Below are 25,143 nucleotides of genomic sequence, written 5' to 3'. Positions count from 1 at the left end.
TCTTAGAGGAGTTAATGGCTATGCTCATATTGATTTCTTGGGATGCTGGATATTCTTCCAAATTAATTCTGTGCTAAAATGGAGCAATTTTTTTATATAAAAATTGAAATTTATGGTCAGGTCTGGCTCAGTATATGTTGTTGAAGTCTATGCAGGCCTTCAGCAATCAATGCAAAATAAAAAATTAAAAGGGAGAAGCATTCTGTCAATACCACTCCTGTAACAAAGGGAATGCTTATTTTATATTGATTAGTTCCTCTTAAATAATGCATCATGGCTTCACAAATATGTAGGCTCTTGCAGGGTTGTTTATTGCAAGCAGTGGCAGTACAGAAATACTCTGAGTGAGCAAGAAAATCAATGCTGTATCAGTAAACACACTTGCAAATGCAGTCCCATGGCTCACCCTCCAATCTGTTGCTGCCCATTAAACCAGAATAGTGTGAAATAAGACTGCTAGTTACATACTTTATTTCTCTTTCAGCGCCTTTCTGGACAGCATTAGGCTGCTGAGGCACTTCATTTAGTATCTGATACATAAGTAGCTTGTTTGCCATACTTCTACTCACCAATTCAGTATATGAGAGTACACATCAGCTAAGCTATTTCCAATATGCCAAATTTGCATATGAAGACAGATTTTTAACAACTTCTGTTTGTTCAGACACCAAAAGCTTCTGAGAAGAATTTATTTGTAAAAATTAGGACATTCTCAACTTAGTGTAGCAACTCTAAGAGTGTCCTCTCCAAAGAGTTAGCTGCTCATCTCTCATTGAATGAAGGTCCTAAAACACTGATGCTTTTTGGGAAATCTTTGAATGGGATTCCTTATCCTGGCTAAGGAAAATGCCTCTGTTCTTTCAAAGTGTGGTGTGGGTGCCAGCTAAAGGGAGAGTGGGAACCAGTGAAACACATGTACTCCTTGGGTCAGGTGATCCCATGTCATGAATCAGAGTAATTTGGTTTCATGCACCCTTAGTAACACCGCAAGGAAGTGGTACACTTCTCCACTGTCCTCTGTAGATAATGCTAAGGAAAATATTCCAAAAGAACTGAGTGAAGCTGAGCTCTCTGTTTGGGAGTGGTTATTCGTTTAATTAGCATTCATCACAATCTGAGAGCCTTTCATGTGTAAAAGTCTAATCCCTCTGAGACAAACTCCCTAAATTTAGGAAAGCTGTGATGCTTTCTCCATCATAACTTTGAGTACATTTAATAGGGTATGACTGGCCCAGTGAATGATAGAAAAAGACCCTGATGTAGCTTTGTGTATATTAAATTCATTTCAGATTATGAACATTCACAGTTCCCCCTAATGCTACAAGAAATGTATTAACATTTTTAACACTGGACACCTATAAGAATAGTAAATTATAAATAACATAAGGTTAAACATATTTGATCATTTCAGACAAGCTGCATTAGCATGAAGTTTGGTTTATTTTCATAGACTGATTCTGTGATAATGTGTCTGCATAGCTTTAGGTTATGATCATTATTCTACAATGCCTTCTCTGGACACAAAATGTGGGATTGGCTGAGTGTGTTTTAGACACCTAAAAGTAAGGTGTCTAACCTAGACAGATAATCTGAATTTTCCTTACAGCTGATGGAGATATATAGTCTTCTCCAGGAGACTGAGATACCTATATAACATAGGTGGAATGTGTAAATTTATGGAGGCACCTGAGTTTTTTCATTGGCTCTGAAGGAAGTTTTGGTGGCTAACCTATATCTGACAGCACATTTTACATTAAGCTAACTGAGGGAATCCTATTGTATGAAAAATAATGACCAGCAAAGGTGTGAGGACAGCTGGAGACAGAGGATTTCAAGTTAAAAATAGATGCTATACAGTACTTAGTAACAGCTGGAGAGACAAACTAGCACTGAACAGTGCTGGTTGGTTTCATTTTGAATTCTTCCAAAAGGGAAGATTATTTTTGAGGTTAACTATTAGTTCAGAGCCAAATTTCAGCTAAAGAGAGCTGTAAGTCATTTTGCAGTGACTCTAAAAATATTGCTTCAGAGAAAACTGGCTGACTATTTAATAGAGAATGCTTCACAGAAATCTGTGATGACTGGGAACTGGAGTCCAGAATACTGTACTGAGGGCCATTATTTTTCAATACATATACAAAGGTTTATTTGAAGTCACTGATCTTATTCCTTAATTTTTAATGGGATCCATATGACAGATACAGAAGAAATTAAGGAAGCAGAGTGAATTTAGAGATGAGATCTGTCTGAAATCTCTTTTGGACAAGGTAGGAGAGGAAGTTCTGGTCCTGAGCCTGGTGTAACAGTATCCGGAATAACATCTCAGTGGCTCCAAGCCATGGACAGATCTAGGGAATGACATCCATCTCTGACCATGCAGACATGCTCTGTATTTTCTTCCCTAAAAGGAGTCACCCTTTATATAAATGGGTAACTACCAGACCATGGCTGAATAGGTAGTCAGGTTTGGACTATTTGTATAGCACTTTCATGAACATATTTTTACTTGAAATATTTTTAAGAAGGTATCTTCATTTATCCCAGTAATATACTCAATTACCTTGGTGCACCTTGCTGTTATTGCCAGACCTGTTTGTGCTCCTGAAGGACCTTGTTTCACTCTAGTGTTTGGCTGTTGCCATATTGCACTGCAGAATATAGAGAACCTTTGAAATATGGGTAAAATCTGAAGCTGAAATGTCACCAATACAATGAACATAAGAATAAATCACAGTCAAGAGAAACAGTATCTTCCTAGGAATGGTTTCAGCTTATCTCTGACGTAGAAATTATGACTAATAACAGCCAGATTTCACTCTCCTGTGGGTTGCACTCTGTCCAGGCCATCATAAAGGCAAATGTAGTGAGCTGTAGAGCGTGGAAGCATCTAGCACAGAATACATATGGCCTTCTGAAGTTATTCATACCCCAACACAAAGATCAATGTATATAACTTAGTTTACACTTTCAGGGAATTCTGCAACTGGTAAATGTACAAATGAAAAATGTTTTAGTACATCTGTAATAACAGCTTTTGATAAACCTCAGTGTGAGTGATGCATTTAAAAAAGTCTGTCTATGTAAAGGTTTCATATTGGTAACCATTAGCCATTAAAATATCAGTTACTAGTATGGTTTATTGTAAATCAGAGAGCTGATCCCTTGCCTTGGTGTTGCAACAAAAGCCCTTTTTGGTAGATCTTTACAAAGAACTAATCATGGGTTTTTGTCTAAGGGAAAGAAAATAAGCTAAGTCTTTCATTAAAGCATTCTATAAGAGAAATGTGTATTGCAAATGAACTTCTCAGCTCATGGGTGCAGAGCTGAAGAGAATTATTCATTTCTAACACAGCCTTCAAATCAAAACATTTCAGCATTCCTTACTTACTAACATCAGTGGATCGTGTGAAACAGAACACTGTGTTACAATAACCTCATGATTTTTAGGCAGAAGGATCCTTGAATAATATTTCAGTCTCTGCTTTTCCCTGGAAACTTCCTTACTTTCAGCAGTCCTCGTCTACTTGCCAACAATGACCTAATTCTAAAATTATTTGGTACATTTGAACAGGGAACAAAATTAACTCTTAAGAAAATGGGTGGCCTATACCATCAGTAAAGAGTGAAATGGAGCTCAGATGTCCTGACTGGTGCACTAGGAGGGCTTATGATCTTTGTGAAGTCCCTCCAGTGAGTGAAAAAGCAGTGTTTTGTCCAGAGGAGCTACATTAGCTGTGTAATACTGTTATGATGTTTTGTCAACTAATTGGATTCCTTTTAATATATTTCAAGAATTGCTAGAGCTGTTCTTTGCCATTAGTTTGCAAGCATAACTCTTCAAGGTGCGAATCGTGTTAAACATATACAGCACAAAGCAGCTCTTCTAGAAAGAAGCTTTAATGTAGAGGACACAAATTTTGAAGTGTTGGTGTGTTTTGAAGTTGTTTTATTAGTACTGGGGAAATAGATAATTTCAGGGGAAAGGAAGGAGGAAAATTTCTTGCTGTAGTTTGCAGGCCACATTTCTTAGATTTGAGAACCACTCAGATGTTCAGTCAACATCTTCTGAAGGTGCTTAGATTTTGGCAGGTACCTTTATCCATGGAACAACACACAGAAAGAAACCTTTATGGTTTGGAAGGGGTCAGTAGAGGTCTGAAGGTTAACTTAAGCAAAAGATCCTGAGGGAAATTATTCTTATTGAAAACTGACACATATATACTCCTGACAGCTTTAGAAAAAACAAACATGTATTTCATCTGAATCTTAAAAAGCTCAAATATTTAAGTTGTGTAACAAACCCTGAACAAATTTTGCACTGAATAGCGTTAGCTGCCAAGGAAAAAATAATTCACGCACTTTGTTTTCCTACAGCTCTGGTACCCAGCAGAACTGTTTTACTTTTATCTGACCCCATGCAATACCTTTCTTTTAAAACTATTACATTTAATACATTTTCACAAGGAAAAAATTGGAGTGTTGCCCAGCCATTGTCTAAAATGAAGCAAGAACAGAACCTCTAACACAACATGTGCGTATACTATCCCCACAACATGTATGAATGCAAGAGCAGACATCCTTCAGAAGCAATAAAAGCAATGTCTACCTAATGAGCTCCAAATGATATTTCTTGCACATTCAAACTTCTTATTGAAGTCCATGGCCTCTTTGCATGTGTAAAATAAGCACAGTAAATGTAACTAACTGTAGGTGCGGATTTATACTGAAGTACAGCCACCTCTACTGTGACCTGCTCACTGTAACAACAGGAACAATATAGAGTTTTCCTGAATTAATACAAGAGACTTTGAGTGTATGCTCCCATGGAACATGAGCTGGATACTGTTCTTACAAGTTTCTTAATGAGAATACTGTGTCTTTTATAACTAAAATGAGTCTTTATTATAATAACAGATAAGCTAAGACAGGAAGGAGCTTGAGAAAGGGAGAGATAAGTGTATGTCTTTCAGGAGGTAGCTATGACAGAATTGACTTGCTAATTAAAAGAGGTCAAATGCTTCGGGGATGTTACAATTCAGTCCAGACTTTCAAAGATCAGATAGCCTTACGAGATGCCTATCATATTGCTCAATGTGCCATTGTAGATCTCAGACACATTAAGCAAAGCCTGCTGCCGATAAAAGCCTATGTCAGTCAGAAGGCACATTTTCATAAAGATGGCGAGAACTGTTGAGTGTGATGACTGATAGGAGTTATACTGGTTTGTACCAGCTGAGATTTTGCCTGTAATCAGCATGATGCTGGTGACTGATGACAGCATCTTAAATGCCTGGAGCTGCACAGTGTTTGTTCATCCTAGTGAGGGTTAAAAGGGAACACTGTTATTGTTTGCATGACAAGGATGCCCAGAGGCCTATTTTAATATCAGGAGTCATTTTTGCTGCCCTCCTGAAGAGTTTGTTTTCTCAGTATACTTATCCTTAGAATGGTATGAGAACAGCAGAATTATGGTCTGTAGTAAAATCACAATTGGAAGCTAAGAGTTTAAAAGCTTTCTGAATCTGATTAGAGATAGGACACTTTTTCACTTGAAGAGTAAAGAACTACTGGAGTAACTTATTAAGACTGAACCCTGTATTTAAAAGTGGTTTTAGTTGAAACAAGATATGAGTTGTGAGAGTAAAAAATACTGAAAGGCAGCAGGCTAGCAAACTTCAAATGTGGAATGTAAATGCATCTGAAACAGAAACCAAACTTTTCTCTGCATCTGTAAGGATAGAATCAGGTTGGTTTAAACTGTAGCAATAAAAGCTCCAGGTAAACTTTGTAACATGGAAAAAGATGGAGCCAAAAGGTGTAAATGACCTTACAAGTGGTGTTTTGTAAGTACAGGTTATAAAAATATCTCTTAAAATGGTCTAGGGATTCTCAGGGCAGGATGGACTGCACTGTCTCCACTTTACATCTGAGACTCTCTTTCCATCCCCTGGTGTCCTATTGCCTATGTTGTAACAGAGGTTAGACAATATGATCATGGCTATCCTGTTATGACTCCATATCTACAAGCATCTAAAGAGATCTGTAGCTCTGCTGGGAGCTGAAGACATGTCTCTCAATTCCAGTTCAGGACATGACCATAGAAACTACCACCTGCTTTATACCTATTTTTTCAACAGTGACTATCTACTTTGAAAAATAACTTGACACCTGAAAATGGGACTTAAGACCCAGTGTAGTGTTGATATTCAACAATATAGTGGTGCATGTTGCCATTCAGCTGTTGCTCAGCTTTGAAAGCACTTCAGCTTCCTTGGCATCTTACTTCCCAATCTACATGTCTTGATTTGCCCTACTTTAGTGACCTAAAAGGAAGAATATGGACAATTTGGAGTGTTGTCCAGTCATTGAAATGAAGCAAGAACAGAACCTCTAACACAATGTGCATATACTATCTCCAGAATGTGTAAGAATGCAAGAGCATTCCTCCCTTCCTCCCCTCCTCCCTCCCTCACTTTGTATTCCTTTCTGTTTCTGTAATTGTTAGATCATTATTAAAGATGTGGCAAAAGAAGGAAGAAAAAAAATTCTAGGAAACAAATGACTGAGAGAAAAAGTGTATGAGACAGAACAGACATGGTTTTGTAGCCTGTTTGGAGGGAAGAATATTGGATTCCTTGCCTATGATTAGTTGTGCACGGGACACAGATTGACCATCAAGTGTCCTGAGAATGAAATCCAGGATTACTTTCCCTGTGTGGGTCCTGTACTCACAAGACTGTGTAAAGCTCTATTTTTCTTTATTCAGCTGTGATATCCCTCCTCAGGAGAGATGGTGACAATATTGGTAAATTACCTCTGTCCCAAGCATTTTGAGGTTTGAAATACTGCATTCTAATAGTGGCTTGACACAAGTGAGAAGATCTTTTTAAAAATGATTTTTGAAGAACCTTGGAGTTTGTGTATGATTGAAGTAGTTCAGCTTTCTCACAGAGATAAAGGCTGTCTTCTTTTAAATGTGCATTGGAAGATGCTTTTATCCATTGCAATTAACTTCCTAAACCCTTTTAAAGTAAAAAATACTTTACAAGTATTTTCATCTTTGTCTTAGTAATATCGTAATGGAATACATGACTGGAAGGTGGCCAGCCTGGCGATCTGCTTCCTGAAGACAAGACTGAATGCACCTCAACTGCTCCTGACATGTGTAGTAAACTGATTTTTAACAATGTCAGCAATTGAGATCCCATGACTGTCCTAGGTGCTAATAAGGAATTTATAATTTTGCTTATCTTCATAGTTCAGACAATTGCATATCAACAATTTAAAAAGTGGGCTTAACAGAAAAGGCCTTTTGAAAGTGGAATAAGGACTCTTCTCTCAAAAATTTTGATTCAAAACTTGTGATGAAAAATATTAAATCTGTTGTAGCCACCATTAAAATATTTGCAAATCTAAAAAAGGGCAATGAAACTTGTGAAGGCTTTGGCCAACAAGCCTTATGAGGACCATCTGAGGGAATATGAGATTGTTTAGTCTGGAGAAAAGGAGGCTGAGAGGAGACCTTATTGCTCGCTACACCTGCTTGAAAGGAGGTTGTAACAGGGTGAGGGTTTGATCTTTTCAGTGACAAGTGTCAGGATGAGAGAAAATGGCCCCAAGTTGCACCAGGGGAAGTTTGGATTGCATACTAGAAGAAATTATTCACTGAAAGGATTATTGAACTCTGGACAGGCTGTCCAAGGACATGGTTGAATCTGTATCCCTGGAGGTGTTTGAAAAATATGTAGATGTGGTGCTAAGAGACATTTTTTAACACTGGACTTGACAGAATTGGGTTAATGATTGGACCTGATGATCCTAAAAGTCTTTTCCAACCAGAACAATTATATGATTATATGACTTTCTAAGGCAAGCAGTTATTTTAATCTTAGGTTTTAGATAACCCACTTATGAAGAAACAATTCAGTTTCTTACTGGACAACAGCTCAAAGAAAACCACAAGGCTACCACCTTTCCCACAACAAGAGACAAAGCTGACTAGCAAGGGCTTAACATTTCAGCAACATGGGTAAGTGCCCAAGAACTCCTTGAATATATCAATGAGAAACATTTGTTCTCAATTAATAGGCAGGTGTTAAGGGATTCATATCAAAGGGGAATATTAAACTAGGAGTAATGTTTTGCAGAACAAGGTAGGACAAACAAATGGATGGAGAAGGAGAAAACAATTCACCCTCAATGTGTTAATTTTATGTGTTTTTGGGGAATCTCACTATACATCTATGGTATTTTAAGTGAGGAACTGTGTGAGAGCCTGAAAGAACCAGAGAAATTAAAAATCAGGTTAAGAGAACAAACGCCACTTGAAAACTTCAGGGACATTATCACCGAGGTCAAATAAGGTCTATTCTAAAAAATTCCTTTGTATTTTCTTTGGCATTGCAAAAAAACAAAAAAGAAAGGATGGAACTTAAGCATATATTTGTAGACAGTAAGATGAATCTGATTTAAAAGCCCCTCTCTTGAAGAAGCTATACTTCTATAACTGCCTAGTCAGATGATAATGAACACATATACACAAAAATAGGGGTTGTTTCTATTGTTAATTGAAAGTGACAAGTCTTAGTATCACTAATGCTAGCCACTCCACAATGACCAGGCAATGTTAGTTGTTTCATTCCCAGTAGGCACCATGTACTTGGATTTTGTCACCTGGGCAACAGTGCACATATTTCTGATTCCAAGGGCACTTCAGAAAACAGTCTCTGCTGCTGTTATGAAGGACTTCCTACCAGAATTTCCCCTGCTTCTGTGTTCCACCAACTCATGCTGATACAAGTAATTCATATTATTGTATTTTCAGCATTATTTCACTCAACTTAAAACCTTTTTTCGGTGGCGCAAATGAGTGAGTGCCATGCTACCCCACTTTAAGGCTGGAACAAGTAACTACAAAGCTAGGTCTGATGTCTTTTGAAAATTTTGGTGAGAAGTTCATGCTGAGGTATTGCCAGTTATGAAAAGTCCTAGAGAAGCTGTCAGAAAAGAAAACAATAGGTTCTGATAAAAAGAAGCTTCTATAAAAAATACTGCACAGTTAAAACTGTCCAGTTCCAGGAACAGCTTCTGATGGTGTGTCTTAACTATCTCAAAGCAGATATTTTGAATACAGAGGACCACTGTAGCTCTTGTTATTTAGCATTCATGTTCTGATAGCACCATAAAGCCATGCTTAAGTTGCTTTAGAAGCTATTTAAACAATTACCCTGAATATGTTGACTCATACAAAAAACTGCAGAAAGATTCTCATTCTCTATTACATTTAAGAGAATGTTTCCATAAGCGTTTATCATCCAGATGATACTTACAGAGTTTAAGGGTGAACTTTTCATCCTAGCATAAATTTGCCCCCTACTGCAAGGTGCATTCAGTGTCTCCTCACCAGTCACTGAATTAAGGCTTGCAAGATTCAGCAGCTCATGCCTCTGCCCTGTTTGTGGCTGCTGCATGCAGTTAATTCCTCCTGGGAGAAAAAGCAGGCCATCAGTTTGTTTACCATCCAGTAAAGATACTTGGCAGTTTCCTTGCACAAAATGAGCTGCTCTCTTGTCAGGAAGATGTTTGATCCTCTCACAGGCTTTGCCATCTGTTGAAGAAATATAGGCATGTGAAAGTTCAAAGTGTTACTGTGCGTAATAACCGGCAGTGGAGCAGTGTATGGTAACGACTGCTGGAATTAAGACACATACAGTCCCCAATTATGCCAGCGTTACAATGCTGTTAGGAATGAAACAAACTCTTTAAAAAGTCACTCCCGCATATTTCCTTCAAGAAGAAAAATAATCAATATATTCTGTTAGTTCTCAAATGGATTTAATACTTAACCATCAGTTTAGCTCTACCCACACAAAATTTATTATGTTAGATTTACTTCACCACTCTGGATTGACTTAAACAAATCCTTAAAAATGCAAAGTTAAAGAGACACCAAATTACAGTGAATAAGGTGACAATTTTCAGTTTGTTTCTTAGTTCCAGACAGGCTGTGAAATCTCTTGCTCGTACTGTTTGGTAATAATTAATGAGTTTGGGTTTGATTCCATTTCAGTTTACAGAGAAAAAAAACCCAACCCATATTTTTCTGCTCAGAAGCAAAATCTTCTCTAGGTGTTTGCAAATATTCAAGTAGATTTATTTTATTTTTTGTTGTTGTTCTTATAAACTTATTCATGATTATTTATAATGGTAAGTGGAGCAATTTTGAGCATAATGTTGCACAGACATATCACTGTTTAATATAGTTTATGAAGCCATTTTCAAAACACTCCCATAAGATCATGTTACTATATTATCAGCCTTTATTGGGCTAGGAAATACCCATAACTTTGAAGCACTGATTCAGCAAGACATTTAAACACTTGCTTCTGAACTAAAAACACGTGTTACAGATTTGCCATACACAATTTGCCACTCAGAATCTGTCACCATTAAGCCATTATAAAATATTCTGTAGTACAAGTAGTAATACAGTAACATGAGATAATATTAAAATGTATATTTAATATATCTCTTGTGATCAATAACATGATATGCTAATGTGATTTTAATTGTCTTTGTATTCTGTGGTTTTGCAGGAACACTCATATTTTCAGGACAGGCTTCTCAAAGAGATGGTCCCAGCCCTCTGAAAGATTATAATCTCATCAGTCAAAAAGCAGTAGAAAGCAGAGAGAAGCTTATGACAAACAACACAACAAAGTAAATGCGAGACAATTATTAGTGGGAGGTAGGGTCACAGACTATTAGAAGTAGGATTTATCTGACTCTATATGAGTAACACTTAAACAGTCTAGCTGATGGAATATTTTAATTATTGTAGGACTTTCCTCAGAAATTTGAGCTATCTACATTTACATATCTTCTACATTAGTTGCCGTTATGTCCTATATTGTCAAAAGAGAGAGGTACCTCCAGAGGATGTTTATTTCCACACTAAAAAGTCATGGAGTATCCTCAGCAGCTGCGTCTCTTTCTGGTGGCTTCAAAAAAACACAGACGCCTCATTAAGTTTAGAGAAGTTGTAGACAGCTCAGGTTGGCTCAGCAGAATACAACCCTTAACTTGCAGTTTGTTTCAATGATCTATTGATTGCAATATCAGTGACTACTCTGTTCTCTGATAATTTCATTGTCAGAGCAAATTGAGATCTGATTTGTCCTCAAGGGGTGCTTTAAGAAATAACTGTGATATAGTTCACACATACACCCTCTTCATAAACAGATATGAGTTGTGACCTCGCGAGCTTAATGTGTAATTTGAAATAGTGAGGATTAGCAGACAACAAGGAGAACTACTGACACATTCATAAGTCTATGGGGCCAGATGGGTTTCACCCAAGAGTACTGAAGGAGTTGGCGGATAAACTTGCCAAGCCTCTCTCCATCATTTTCCAGCAGTTATGGCTAACTGGGGAGGTCCCAGTGGACTGGAGGGTAGCAAATGTGGTATCCATCCACAAGAAAGGCCAAAAAGAGCATCCAGGGAACTGTGGACCTGTCAATCTGACCTTAGTGCCAGGGAAGGTCATGGAGCAGATCATCCTGAGTGTCATTGTACACCATACACAGAACAACTGAGTGATCAGGTCCAGTCAGCATGGGTTTATGAAAGGAAGGTCCTGCTTGATGAACCTGATCTCTTTCTATGACAAGATGACCTGCCTGGTCGATGAGGGAAAGGCTGTGGATATTGCCTACCTGGATTTCTGTAAGGCCTTTGAGACTGTTTCCCATAGCATTCTGATGAAAACACTGGCTGCTCATGGCTTGGATGGGCATAGGCTCTGCTGGGTAAAATGCTGGCTGGATGGCCGAGCCCAGAGAGTGGTGGTGAATGGAGTTAACTCCAGCTGGTGGCTGGTCACAAGTGGTTCCTCAGGGCTCAGTATTGGGACCACTTCTTTTTAACTTCTTTATCAACAATCTTGATGAGGAGATAGAATGCAGCCTCAGTAAGTTTGCAGATGACACCAAGTTGGGAGGGAGTGTTGATCTGCCTGAGGGTAGGGAGGCTCTATAGAGAGACTTGGACAGATTAGATTGATGGGCCGAGGTCAATTATATGAAGTTCAACAAGGCCAGGTGCCAGGTCCTGCACTGCACTTGGGCCACAACAAGTCTCATGCGGTGCTACACGTTCAGGGAAGAGTGTGTGGAAAGCTGTCCAGCAGAAAAGGACTTGGGGGTTATGATTGATAGGTGGCTGAATATGAGCCAGCAGTGTGCACAGGTGGCCAAGAAGGCCAGTGTCATCCTGGCCCGTATTAGAAATAGTGTGGCAAGCAGGATGAGGGAGGTGGTTATACCTCTGTACTTTGCATTGCTGAGGCCACACCTCAAGTACTGTGTCCTGTTTTGGGCACCTCAGTTCAGGAAAGATATTGATGTGCTGAAATGAATTCAAAGAATGGCAACAAAGCTGGTAAAGGGCCTTGAGAACAAGTTTTATGAGGAGCGGCTGAGGAAACTGGGACTATTTAGTTTGAAGAAAAGGAGGCTAAGACGAGACCTCATCACCCTCTAGAACTACCTGAAAGGACATTTTAGGGAGGTAGGCACTGGTCTCTTCTCACAAGTAACTGGTGATAGAACAAGAGGAAATGACCTCAAGCTGCACCAGGAGAGGTTTAGACTACACATTATAAAGAACTTTTTCACTGAAAGGGTTATCAGATCTGGAATATGCTGCTCAGGGAGGTGGTTGAGTCACCATGCCTGGATGTGGTTGAAAGTTGTCTAAATGTGGTGCTTGGGAATATGGCTTATTGATGGGCTTGGTAGAGCAGGGTTGATAGTTGGACTCAGTGATCTTAAAGGTCTTTTCCAACCTAAGTAATTCTGTGATTCTAGTAAGAAGACAGACCTTTCTACAGTATAAATCCAGAATAAATGATTGTTTTATCTTGATACAAATGTATCCTCCAAGCTATTCAACACAAATAGGTGTCTGCAGGCACCAGAAATCCTTGTAAGTCATCTGAATTCTGTCAGTGCTCAAAGTATCACTCATGAGGAGTTTGTGACCCTGATTTCAACATTAGTTTGCTAAAACACTTTGGATAATCACTCCCCACTGTGTATCTCTAATTTTCCCACCTGTATGGAGGAACCAGGAGTCACTACTTCTGTAACATGCCTTAAGATCTTGAGCTAAAAAGCAGATTATAAAAGATGAGTAACTATGATGGTACTGACTCAAAATACTAATCTACTCATTTTCTGCTAATACAGGCAATGTGTTCTCAAACTTCAGAGCTAAGCAGTTCACTAGTAATGTAAGACAAGCATGAAAACCAAAAACAAAAGTCAAGATTTTGCTGCTCTGATGTCACCAGAGTGTTAGGGTGATGCCCATATTCTTGATACAGGAATGAAATATTGTCAGCTTTTGGTTTTTAACACCATTTGATTGGGTGGGAATATTTTTTTTTTCTCTTTCCCAGAGGAAAATGCTGATGAGCCTTAAAGCAAATTTTATTCCTCTGTGGCCTGACTCCATTATTTTTCTCTTGACAAAATTTTGTTCATCTGCTGGTGGGAAACATTTAAAAAATTTATGATGATGTCAATATTCTTGTAGTAGAATCTTGCATGGTCTTAACACACTACAAATGGAGGTAAAAACCAAGGAAAATAAGTTTAGTATGAAGTGAAAAATAATTTAATACTAAGCGATGTTCCTTTCTGTGACAATCTTTTTTCTGGTTCATACAACTGCCAGCACAGTTGACTATCTTTATACTCCTGTGGTCCAGGTTGTTCAAGTGGCCTCCTGGTTTATGGCTATTATTTTGAATCTGCACTTCATTATACCCAGTATTTGCATATGCGATTCACTTAGGCAGTTATACTGACCCCAGGGAAATGTCCAGTGAACATTCACTGTGATTGAGTTTGAATGAATAATGAAATGCTAATGGAAAAATGTAGACCCACCTGATAGCAACCGAACTTCGCTCACCATAAATGGGCTGGATCAAAGGTCTCCATAAAAATTCATTCCTATACCATAATTAGAACACATTAAGATTTCACTGTAATTTTACATAGGTAATAGAAGTAAGTCTCTTAAACCTGCTTCCTTCAAATTTTATTATTTGATTCCTATTCATAGAGAATGAGGGTGGTGTACAAATCACTGGGTTTCCTTCTCCTTTTAACTGTAGCAGAGGAGAAGGGGAAGTGTAATGCCACCCTTCCCTTTCCTTATTTCTTCAAGATTTGTGAGCTGATAATAACTCCAAATTACTGTCTTAAAATTCAGATTATACAAGGGAGGATGCAATCCAATTCCTGAGTGAATTTCTGACTGAAGCAGCAATGATGGTTAGGCACTGTCTATTTTGTAATTGTCACTGATACGCTATTTGAACTTTTGTGATGGTTTCCTAAAAAAAAATAAAAAAATAAAAAAAAAAAATTAAAAAGGGCAATAAAAGCTGTATCTACACGCTGTTTTACAGTCAGACTACTGGTTCATACATATGAGCTTGTTCTTCTCCCATTCTAAGCTTGCCAGCATCGTACCTGGTTCTACAATAGCTGCATTATTTGAGAACTGTGGCCAAGCTAGTAAGTCCTACTTTACAGTTTGTCTCATAGGCTTGAGTGCACCAGTATGATGGCCTGCCTGTTGTCTTCACATCTTCTAAGTGTCTCATTCCAAGAACAGGAATAAAAAATCCCCTTCACACCAACAAAAAGTATGACACGAAGGTGGTGTGTGTGCCCTTACCTCATTCATAGCATCATTTTAAACTACTGTGCCTCAGTCATACATGAGCCAGGGTTTAAAAAAATATTGTCCTACCCCATACTTATTCTTAGCTTAGATGAGTGACTTTTTTGGGTGAACATAATTAAAAAAAAAAAAAAATACAATCTTCATTCCCAAACCTGCAGGTGATGAATTATTAATAATTCTGTTTCCATATAATTCAACATTTTTTCTACAAAGGAAATGTATTAGCATGCTATCCTGGTGGTTTGTGGTGTTGTTGTGGTTTTTTTGGTTTGTTTTGTTTATTTGTTTTTTTCCAGAAAGGGGGACAGTGGCCCAAACTTATCCTGAAACTTAAAACATCACATTCAACATATAACATCTATGATGCAGGTTCAGTCAGTGACTCCTTGTGGTGATTTGTACAAGTCCCTTTTCTTCATAAGGAGAGTTAAACTGGTTGCAACAGCTAAGCAAGTAATTCAGTTACCTGCATGAGGTGTTATCATCATCATCATCATCATCATCATCATCATCACAAAACTCAGAGAATACAAGCCCTTCTTCTTAAGTGACCAAATGACCACTCATTTGACTATGATAGAGAGTGGGAAGGTGTTTGATTTTGTTTTGTTTGGGGTTTTTTTTTGTGTGCGTTTGTTTGCTTGGGGTTTTTTTGTGTTTTTTTGTTAATGAAAACTAGGTCAGTTTGCACTTTCCTACTATGGCAATATCGTTGAGAATGGATTTGAAGTCAGTTACTGGAAAGAATATTCCTTTTCAGGAATTAATATTGTCTTCATCTTGCTCAGAAATCTGTAGCAGGACAAACAATAATTTCAGCATCCTCTGGTTGTCTGTCTCCTCCCTGTATGAAATGCTGATATTTCATTACTCTTAATTTATGGATATTCAGAGACTATGGTCAGTGATCAAATCAGATTATATTAATTTTTCAATTATAATTTTATACGAGCATTTTATTAACTCAAGCTGCATCTGGAACTCTTGGTAGTGAGATGTGACTTGAAGTTTCCTGATAATAAGGAAGATGCATGATGATATTATGTGATCTACCACAGCAGAGCAATGCAGAACATAAATTATATGGCACTCTTCACATATTAACCATATAATGACAACTTTTACAACAGGATTCCTGTATTTCCAATATTAGATTGCTTTTTTAGCTTTGGGAATGATGAAGTTAAGGGATCTTTTAGAAAGCTGTTACTCCATTAATGGTAAAAGAATAAACTTTGTTTTTCTCTAGTGTTAATAATGAAATGTGGACTGACATAATGGGGATCCACTAATGACAACTCTAAAGGTCCTTCAGGAGAGGTTGAATTCACCCAATAAAAGACAGTTCCATACATTTTCTCTGGTAGATTAATTTATTATCTGCAATAATAAGTTTGAATATTTTTGCTAATCAGACCAATTTTTTCCATCCTATATATTTCTAGAAGATAATGCTAGAACAATGGTTACAGAGTTCTGTACTAGCATAGAAAGGAGAGAACTAATTCTTACTTCTAAAATTTCTAAAAGCTCAAAGACTTGGGTTCTTTCAATTTTGAGCTTCATTTTCCTCATCTTTACTGTACTTTACTGTGCATTACACTGTGTAAGGCAGGTGATGTAAGATGTAATTGCTATTTGTAAGCAAGGTTGTGATCCTCACAGAGCAGTTAGAGAAATTACAAAGCACTCCAGAATGATTGCTGAATTAATGTCTTTTTACTTCTCCAGCCAGTTGAACTGCCAGGGATTTGTGTTTCTAAGTCAAGAAGTGAGAGAAGAATGTGACCTTCCTTCTGCTTTAGAAAGAATTTTTAAAAATGGAAATAAATATTCACAAAGTGTAGTGCTACCTGAGTGACAGGGTTTTTGCTTCCAAAAAAAAAAATGAAATGCATTATCTATTGCCTAATATCTGTGGTTATCTGTTAACACCTATTTACATACAAATCATATTAAGTTAACCTAGTTTTCTCTCTGGAACAAAGAACAAATTACATAAAGCATATTGTTGTGTAACAAATACATTATGTTCTCTGAAAGCTGCCTCCAATACAGGCTTTACAGCTATGAAGAATGTCATGTGATGCTTTCTCTGGAAAAGTAATAGTTAGCACTATGCACTCTTGATCTTCCTAATTTTCAAATGTATGTGACAAATGAAAATACAGATATAAAATCGGTACAGAATCATAATGGAGGTGTGAAGACACACTGAATTTTTTATATACATGTAAACATTTTTATCAGGAGACTTCTATCTTTGAATTAAATGTGGTTTTTTTACACCTCTAGACAGAGAAAATATCATTGCACTTACTTTAAAATTAATAAATAAATAATATCTAGCCTTCTAGCTGAGAGAAATGGTTGCAGGCATGAAATCCAGAGTCTTGAAAAGGAGAATGTAAATAAAAAAGAACCTGAAGTCTATTAGTTTTAAAACCATCATCCTTTAAAATCACAGTTCTGAAACCCATCCATACCTGCAATGACTTAGGGGTCTGCTTTACAGTGTAGAATTTATAAGCTGTATTTATTTTTATTGTCTTTTTTCTCTCTCATCCACATACTGTTATTTTTCTTCTCATCAGAGGATCATAAAGCCGTAACTTCCCATCTTATTAGTAACAGATGCAGTAATTGTTTAATATAGAACACTGACAGGCATCATTACACAACAAACGAGTTCACATTTTAATCCCTTAACACATCATTAATCTTACTCATTTACAAATCCACATTTCACAACCTAACTTACACAGTATTTTATCAGTGAGCTATTTCTTAGAGCATTAACTTTTGATTATTCACTAAACCAGATACCTGGCATTTAATAAGCCCTACATATCCTTATCAACATCCGGGTCTGATGATATAGCCTTTTTTACTGGGATAAAGGACTCTGTTCTTGCCAGGCTGCATTTGGGATGGGAATTTTAGTCCATTAATCAAGTATCTACAATAGCAACACTGACAGTACCAGAGAAGACAGAGGATAAACATCCTATTGACTCCCTGAATTATTTGAGAACAGGAATAGGTCAGCACAATGAGGTCTCTTAAAATGACTTTTCCCTTTTGTTGTATTTCTCCTATTTTTCACCACCTTTGAATAGTTGTTACAAATAATGTACAAAAAGCTGTTCCAGATCTTGTACGGGAATGAACAAGACAAGTAGGAACTCGAGGAATTCAAGGACAAGCCCAAGGCAGAGATTAAAGCAGAAGCTTTGTTTTTCATTCACATTTTAGCTCCTCCTCGACTGAATCAGATGAAACAACCAAGGCAATCAACTACCTCCCAGAATTAATAGTCAGAAAGAATCTGCTTCATTTTCCACACTTGATACAACAGAGTATACATCTGTGGAGAGAAGTTACCCCAATGCTTAATTTTAAGGACTTCAAAGTGTGATGTTAACCCTTTATTTTCATATTATGAGAACTGAAAGCATTAAGCATTTATTTCATGGTCCTGCAGTTTGTAGCTAGATTCTGAAATTTCCCAGTCTCATAGCACAGACTGATGTCACCCACCATTGCATCAAAATACAAAGAACTTTGGGTGAAATTTCTGCTGCTTTCTACCCTGACAGCTAAAAAATTCAGTCTCTGCTTTAGTTTGGAGCTCAGTAGAACAGAGTAATTGGTTCTTTCTCCTGCACACAGATCCCATACACATTCACCTTCTGTATATACAGGCATCCTTTCTTAATATTCCCAAGTGAAGAGACATATGTACCTGCAGAGTATATCTGAGGAGAGTATGATATTCACAGTATTTTCTGTTGTGCCTTGCCCACAGAAAAAGAAACTAATGGGATTGTAGTTCTTGTTTCTGAGTAGATTTGAGATATCAAAAGTTTAGTTACATTTTTGCAAAAGCATTTTGATTTGGGGAAGCTTCCAGTAATTTCCATTAACCAAGAGACCTCCAGGAAAAAAAATAGGTCAGTACAATCTAAGATATTTCAAATGCAATTCACCATGAACAGACATATGATTTACACTATTTACTGCATCTTCCAACATTTCAAGAACATGCAATCTAAATTTGTCAGCACTGGGCAAAAATAGTGTATAGCTATAGCCAAGTCATTGGGTACAGAGATATTGGCTAAGTTAGAAGAGCACATCCCATTCTAGGATCCTGAGTCATGTAAATATGTCTGTAAGAAAGCATATAATTTAAACTATATATGTAAAGTAGAAATATGACTTTAAATTAATTCTGTGTAATCCAATTCTTCTTTCTTTATGGGTAGGATGTCAAAAAAGGCTTATTAATTCCAGAGAGTGGATCCAAGGTTTCTTGGTGTTTGTTCCTAACATTCATTGACAAAAGGATGCTAAAAGCAAGCTAATAGTGAACAGAATCACCTAAAAGCCAATACTGACATGGGCCAGCATCAGCACTTGCTGAGCTCTAATACAATCTGTGGATGAAAGCCTCTTTAATCTTACAGTTCTAATGAGAAACAGTATGAAAAGATAAATCACACAGGAGATGTTCAGCTACAGTAAAATGTTCTGTTCCAGGAAAGATTCAGAATGCCTCCACATGGTCTTAGAGATTAAAAAGTCACAGAGCAAAGTGGTTTTTTAATTAGAGATGTTCTTTCAGAACTGAAAAAGGAATTGCAGAAATAATATTTCAGACAAAACAAGTAGCATAGGTATGAAAACTTGGCATTTCAGAGCATACAGTGTTCTTTATTCTTTCTTTTGCTATTGTAGCAGACACTGTTACATTCACTTGTTCTTTGCAAGGAAGTCACAGGACAGCCATCTGCATTTCTCTTGCTGGGTCACTACTCACACAGTGGTTACCTTTTGCGCAGGTATAAGATTCTAATTCCTAGATAACCTTCATGTATACATTGGAACAATAAGAAAGTTTAGAGCCAATGTAATCTTAGTGTCTAAGAATCTCTCTCACATATGGTTTTTTAAGTACACTTAAATCAACTTAAGAATGAATCACTTACTCTCACACACTCCATGACTTTACATTCCCTCTGCATCTCTACTGAACCTAATACAATGTGCTTGACTAAAATGTGTATTCTGAAAGGAATCCCACCACAGTTCAGGATCTCACAGCTTCTTCAAATAAGTTATTTCATTAATTAAGCAATTTCTGTTGGAAAAATGTAGCTTCATTTCCACTTCTAATTCCTCAGGCTGCTCACCTTTTGCCCTTGCTGAGCATGATAGTACAAAAGGGAAAAGAGGAAAAATGAAGGTTATTACTCTTATTTTATCCACCAAATTCTCAGGTAGACTTGAGATCACTATTTAACCATTCTTTGGTTTGCTTTTAACATTTGAAGATAACCCTCTTCCTGTAAGACAATATCAAGTATTTCTGAATCCTTCATATAAATAAATTAACAAATTCCAGCATTTAATTCCTTGTCTGGGACTGCAAGTGAGCTGGGAGATTACTGTACATACTGTTTTCTCTGGAGTATGTGGCAGTTTTAAATGTGTCTTTTCGTAAGATATTAAATAACTGTTTCATATCATGATTTATAGATAAAGAAATTGCAATATGTTCTCAGTTTGCCACTATTTTTCATTTTGACAATTTAAGAAGCTTTGATAAACTAAACCAGGTAAAGAATTGAGACAGAAGTAGAGAAGATCGATCAACTCGCACAACATATCTATGACACACGTGCAAGACTTCCAAACTCCCTGATCAAGGCCTTAATATACTCTGTTTTTTTCTACAGATAAATTTAATGCACAGTTCTGGCTCAACTGGGATTAGAAGTGGCACAGTTGTCTGCATTACCAATATGACAATTACTCAGTGTAACTTTTTTTTTTTAATTGAATTGTGAATTGAGACCTCAGTGAATTAACAAAACAAGATCCTAATAGTAGAGATGAAGCATAGAAATGTGTCTGCAAAACCCTGAATTATACAGTAAATGAACACATTTATCTCTGAAAGTAATGATTGTCTGCCTTTTATAAGGAATATTTGACTGCTGCCTTCTTCATTGTTTGGTTTGCAAAGATACGCAGAACATGACCTAAAGATCCCAGGAGGAAGTTGAATTAATAATATTTCTAAATGGTTTCTGATTTTTTTTTCTCAAACAAAAAATCAAGTTGCTTGTTCTTTGAACTTCCATCAATTGTCAATGTTTTACTAAGAGTTTTCCAGGACAGTCAAAAAGGAAACTGGACCAGAACAATGGGTAACGTACATATTTATCTTCACTACTGTGCATGCTGATAAGGTAAATCCAAATAACTGTTCTCTCTCATCTTTTTAATTTTCTGTTTATTACCTCCTGAAATAATTTACTCTATTTAATGCAGAAAATTGGATATTTTGATCTGTAAATTTCCCCTTGTTCTCATCTTATTATCCCATCTGCTTATTCTTTGTCCTGGACTGAAGAAACAAAGGTATTTTTAATTGGTACCAATTTTCTTTTAGATAGCTTATGTCTTTATGTCCAAATTTTTCCCAGCCCAGGTAGCAATGGAAATTTTCTTACACAACAGATAGTATAACTGTTTCCCACAGAGAGCACTTGTTAAGTTCAAAAGATCTTTCATGAGTGAACATAAACAGTATTTGGACACTTGTTTGCTTTAAGTGAACAAGTTGTCTTAATTTTTGATGAGTTTTGACATCTAGTACTAGCCCTAGGTACCTCAAATTTTAGATTTACAGTGTCAGATATTATTAATGGACTTGACCTTTAGAAAGTGGATTGGCAGCTTGGATACAGGCCTCTGCAATGCCACCCATGCACTGGTTATGGTGAAATTTCCCTGGTGAGGGGCAGAAAACATTTCTGGATATTCCAGAGGGGTTTTGGCCTGTCAGGCATGCTCAGACCTTACTTAACTTGTAGACAGTCTCAAACTTGATTTAAAACACACCTGGGTGCCTGCTGTCTTTTGGGTATAATAGCCTAGGAAAAATGTAACACGCCCATCTTCAGCTTGTGTATGCCTAAATTATGCAGCCTAGATGGGAGCAGTGAATTTTAGTCTTCTTGAAATAAACTTCAGCTTTTTATCTCAACTATGAGATATTCAAAGAGTCTGTCCAATATTTTTGAAGTCTATGTCAAAGAAACAAAAAATGCAGTTGTATACCTAGATCTCTCTTTTATTAAATATATTATTGAACCCATTTTTGAAACTAGGATAATTACTGTTGCTATTAAAAATATTACTAAAACCTGTTTAATTTCATAGGAGTCTTGTGTCTGTGACCATACAGTCCTGAAGCAAATTTGGTGTGACAAAAAGCTGCTCCTCTCCCCTGTTGACCACTCCTTCTTGAGTTACTCTGATATGCCTTAACCAAGTACAGTGCATAGAAGATGCAAGAGATGGTGTTTGGGCATGCAAGGTTCATATTTAAAGTATTGGTACCAGGATTTCTGAACAACAGTTTTCAAAAAGGAATTAGGATTGTCTAAATGAATCTTCTAAATGAGGAAATAGCTCTTAATCTCTTTTATTTACCCAACCACTGAAAGTAGGTCTACATGAAGGTCTCACCACAGATTGGCCATATAACACCTGGTTATTAGATGTCTTCTGTTACTGTGATGCCCTCTTGAACTAATAAGTCCTGTTGAGAAGCTGTAAAAGTGACAAAGACAGTCCTCAAAGAGATAACCCTAGGCTTTAAAAATACAACTTTCCATACCTCAAATGTGAGACAACAACCAGGCCAAACAAAAAGAACCTGAAGTAACCAGCCCCACCTTATTCTTTGGCTAGAGAAGGAGCAATAGTTGAGCCAAAGTAAACATAGTGCTTGCCCCATCTTGCTGTAATACAGATCACACTATGCAAATTATGTTTAAGCCCACACACAGATACACCAGTAAGAATACAAGAATTATCATCTAGGACAATCTACTTTACTGTTATTGAATTAGCTTAAAACTTTCACAACTTTTAAAGTGTTTCTCAGCTGTGATGTTGGAATATAAACTAATATCTGATGATCTGTGGTCTGTTCCGAACATCAAGCAAGCCCAGCATGATTACAGCATTGTGTTTAATATATTTAATAACTTTCTACAAAAGCCTTAGTTTTTGAAGAGCTTTGCATTTTAAAGGTTACATGTATGAGAAAGTTAGAAACTTAAGGATTTCTTAGTTTGAATCTGCATATTTTCTCTTACTGATACTGCAGGATGTGAATTCCCTGTAATATCTTACCTTGAAAAAAAAAAAAAAAAATTAGTTTAGTCATGGCAGTTCTACTATTTTCTTGTAGAGTCACTGACACATTTTCAGCTTCCTCTGTAAATTCACTCATACTCTAACAGTTCTGTGTGGACTTGTTGGGGCACGTTTGGCCATCATTAATTCTGTGAGTTTTACATCATTGTAACACCCACTATCCATACATCCCTGGAACATGGTAGAGCAGGTGCAGATAAACAGGGAGTAGTAAGTGGAAGGTGGGTGGAAGGTCTTGCTTCATTATTCCCCACATGATACAAAGCCTACATGGCATGTAGGAAATTATATCATTGTGAATACGTGTAATTTGCTACAGGTTTGTTCCAGCACTAAACTAGTACTTAGGTGCCTAAATGGCAATTTAGGTGGAATTTAGGTGCCTAGTTTCAGAAGAATGATCCAAAAAAACCCCCACTTAATCTGTTTAGGTGCCTAAGATTGCAAAGATATTACTTTGGATCTCATGTTAAATTATAGCTTTCCAGACTGAAGGGAAGGCACAGAGGAAACATGCCTCAATTCTGTGCATCATGTCCAAGCGATACCTCAGAGAAAATGCCTGCTACATTATGCATGTCATAAACTAGGACACATAAATTGGAAATGGGTGAATTGCCTTTCTCTTTCACTGTCATAGCCTCCCTCTCTGGAATCCATTTTCTCGCAGAAAGGTTGAGACATTTTTCTCTCTTATTTGGTTTAGATACTCCTCCTCTAAGTTTCATTCCAGTGTGTGAATGAGCTTCCTCTAATTTCTACAGATCTTTCTGTATCTGTTGTGTGAGGAGCTAAATGTCTTCTTTCTGGTAGTGGCCGTTTAGCCCATAACCAGGTGATCATCATAAAATAAATACCATTTTGTGAGATTAAAAAAAAAAAAAAAGTATCAGTAACTACATACACAAATCAAAATACACAGAGACCAAATGAAAATATAGCTCTGGGCCACTGGGCTCTGCAGTTGAAAGAGGTGACAGATAGGTAATGTGGGAGAGGAGTATTTATTTGTAAAAGTACATTTGATGGAATAAGTTCAATAACCTAAAATTAGGACATGGCTTTTGCTGGAGGAGAAAGAAGAATAAAATTACATTAGAGATTAAATTAGTGTCTGTAGACTATTCAAAGGCACTGGGTTTGTGCAGGATGATTATTTTTTTCAGAGCATCTGTAACATATGGGAATGGAAACTACGACAGAGGGATTTTGGATACATGAAAAAAGAGCAGGTTTTCCTGGATCTCCTGATAACAAAAGAAGGAAGAAGTACTATAAATTTATAACTACAGCAACATGTATTTTGTTGTTTGGAGGAGCAGTTAGGTCAGATGGCAAATTCTGAGGGAACAAAAAAGACAGATGTTCTATCCAGTGCAGTAGACATTGCGTTCAAGTCTGGGCAGTACATGAGAGAAGTGACTAGACTTCATTGATATGTGCCTCTTTAAGCATTTCACCATAATGGCCTTTGGGTATATGTAGATTTGGATGCAAAAAGCTGAAAGAGAAAGCACGAAGGAAATTTGAAATAGCTTCTATAGGTGTATGTGAAGTGTAAGACACAGACCCCAGCACAGAGAGATTCACTCTGTATGACTTAAGACAAGTCTGGGAGGTGCCGCATACTCCAGCAATGCCAGTTACTCCCTGTAATGAGATGACTAGAAAATTTGAATCCTGGACTAGACAATTGTGGTGTAGATAGCTAAAACTAGTCAAGAAGAAAACAATTCTTAGCTCAGATATTTAAAAAGCACAGTCTATTTAGTTCATAACATCAATCATCTGAGAATAAAATTTGTTACAAGAAAATCCCGGGAAATTTAATCCTTTCAAAATTTGTTTTTCCCACGAAAAGACAAAAAGCAAATCATGCTGGGAGTCACTTTCTGAGGGGTGCAACATACATTGCCCTTGTTACAGTATTACTAAAAATATCATGGGGATAAGTACAGCAAATGTTCCATGCTAGGAAGCCAACAGGTGTCAATGCTTCCATAATAAACACTTTTGCACTCTGCAGAAGTGGCTGACTGAGGCACAGGAGTAAAAGAATACAGAAGCACTCTCAGAAATTATTTTCCTTTTCTTTTCTTGTTTGTTTGCTTTTGTTTGTTTGTTTTTTGTTCCCCCCCTTTT

The sequence above is a fragment of the Apus apus genome, chromosome 2 (genome assembly GCF_020740795.1).
Source record: "Apus apus isolate bApuApu2 chromosome 2, bApuApu2.pri.cur, whole genome shotgun sequence".
Classification (NCBI taxonomy): Eukaryota; Metazoa; Chordata; class Aves; order Apodiformes; family Apodidae; genus Apus; species Apus apus.
Note: the sequence above shows the minus strand (reverse complement) of the source record.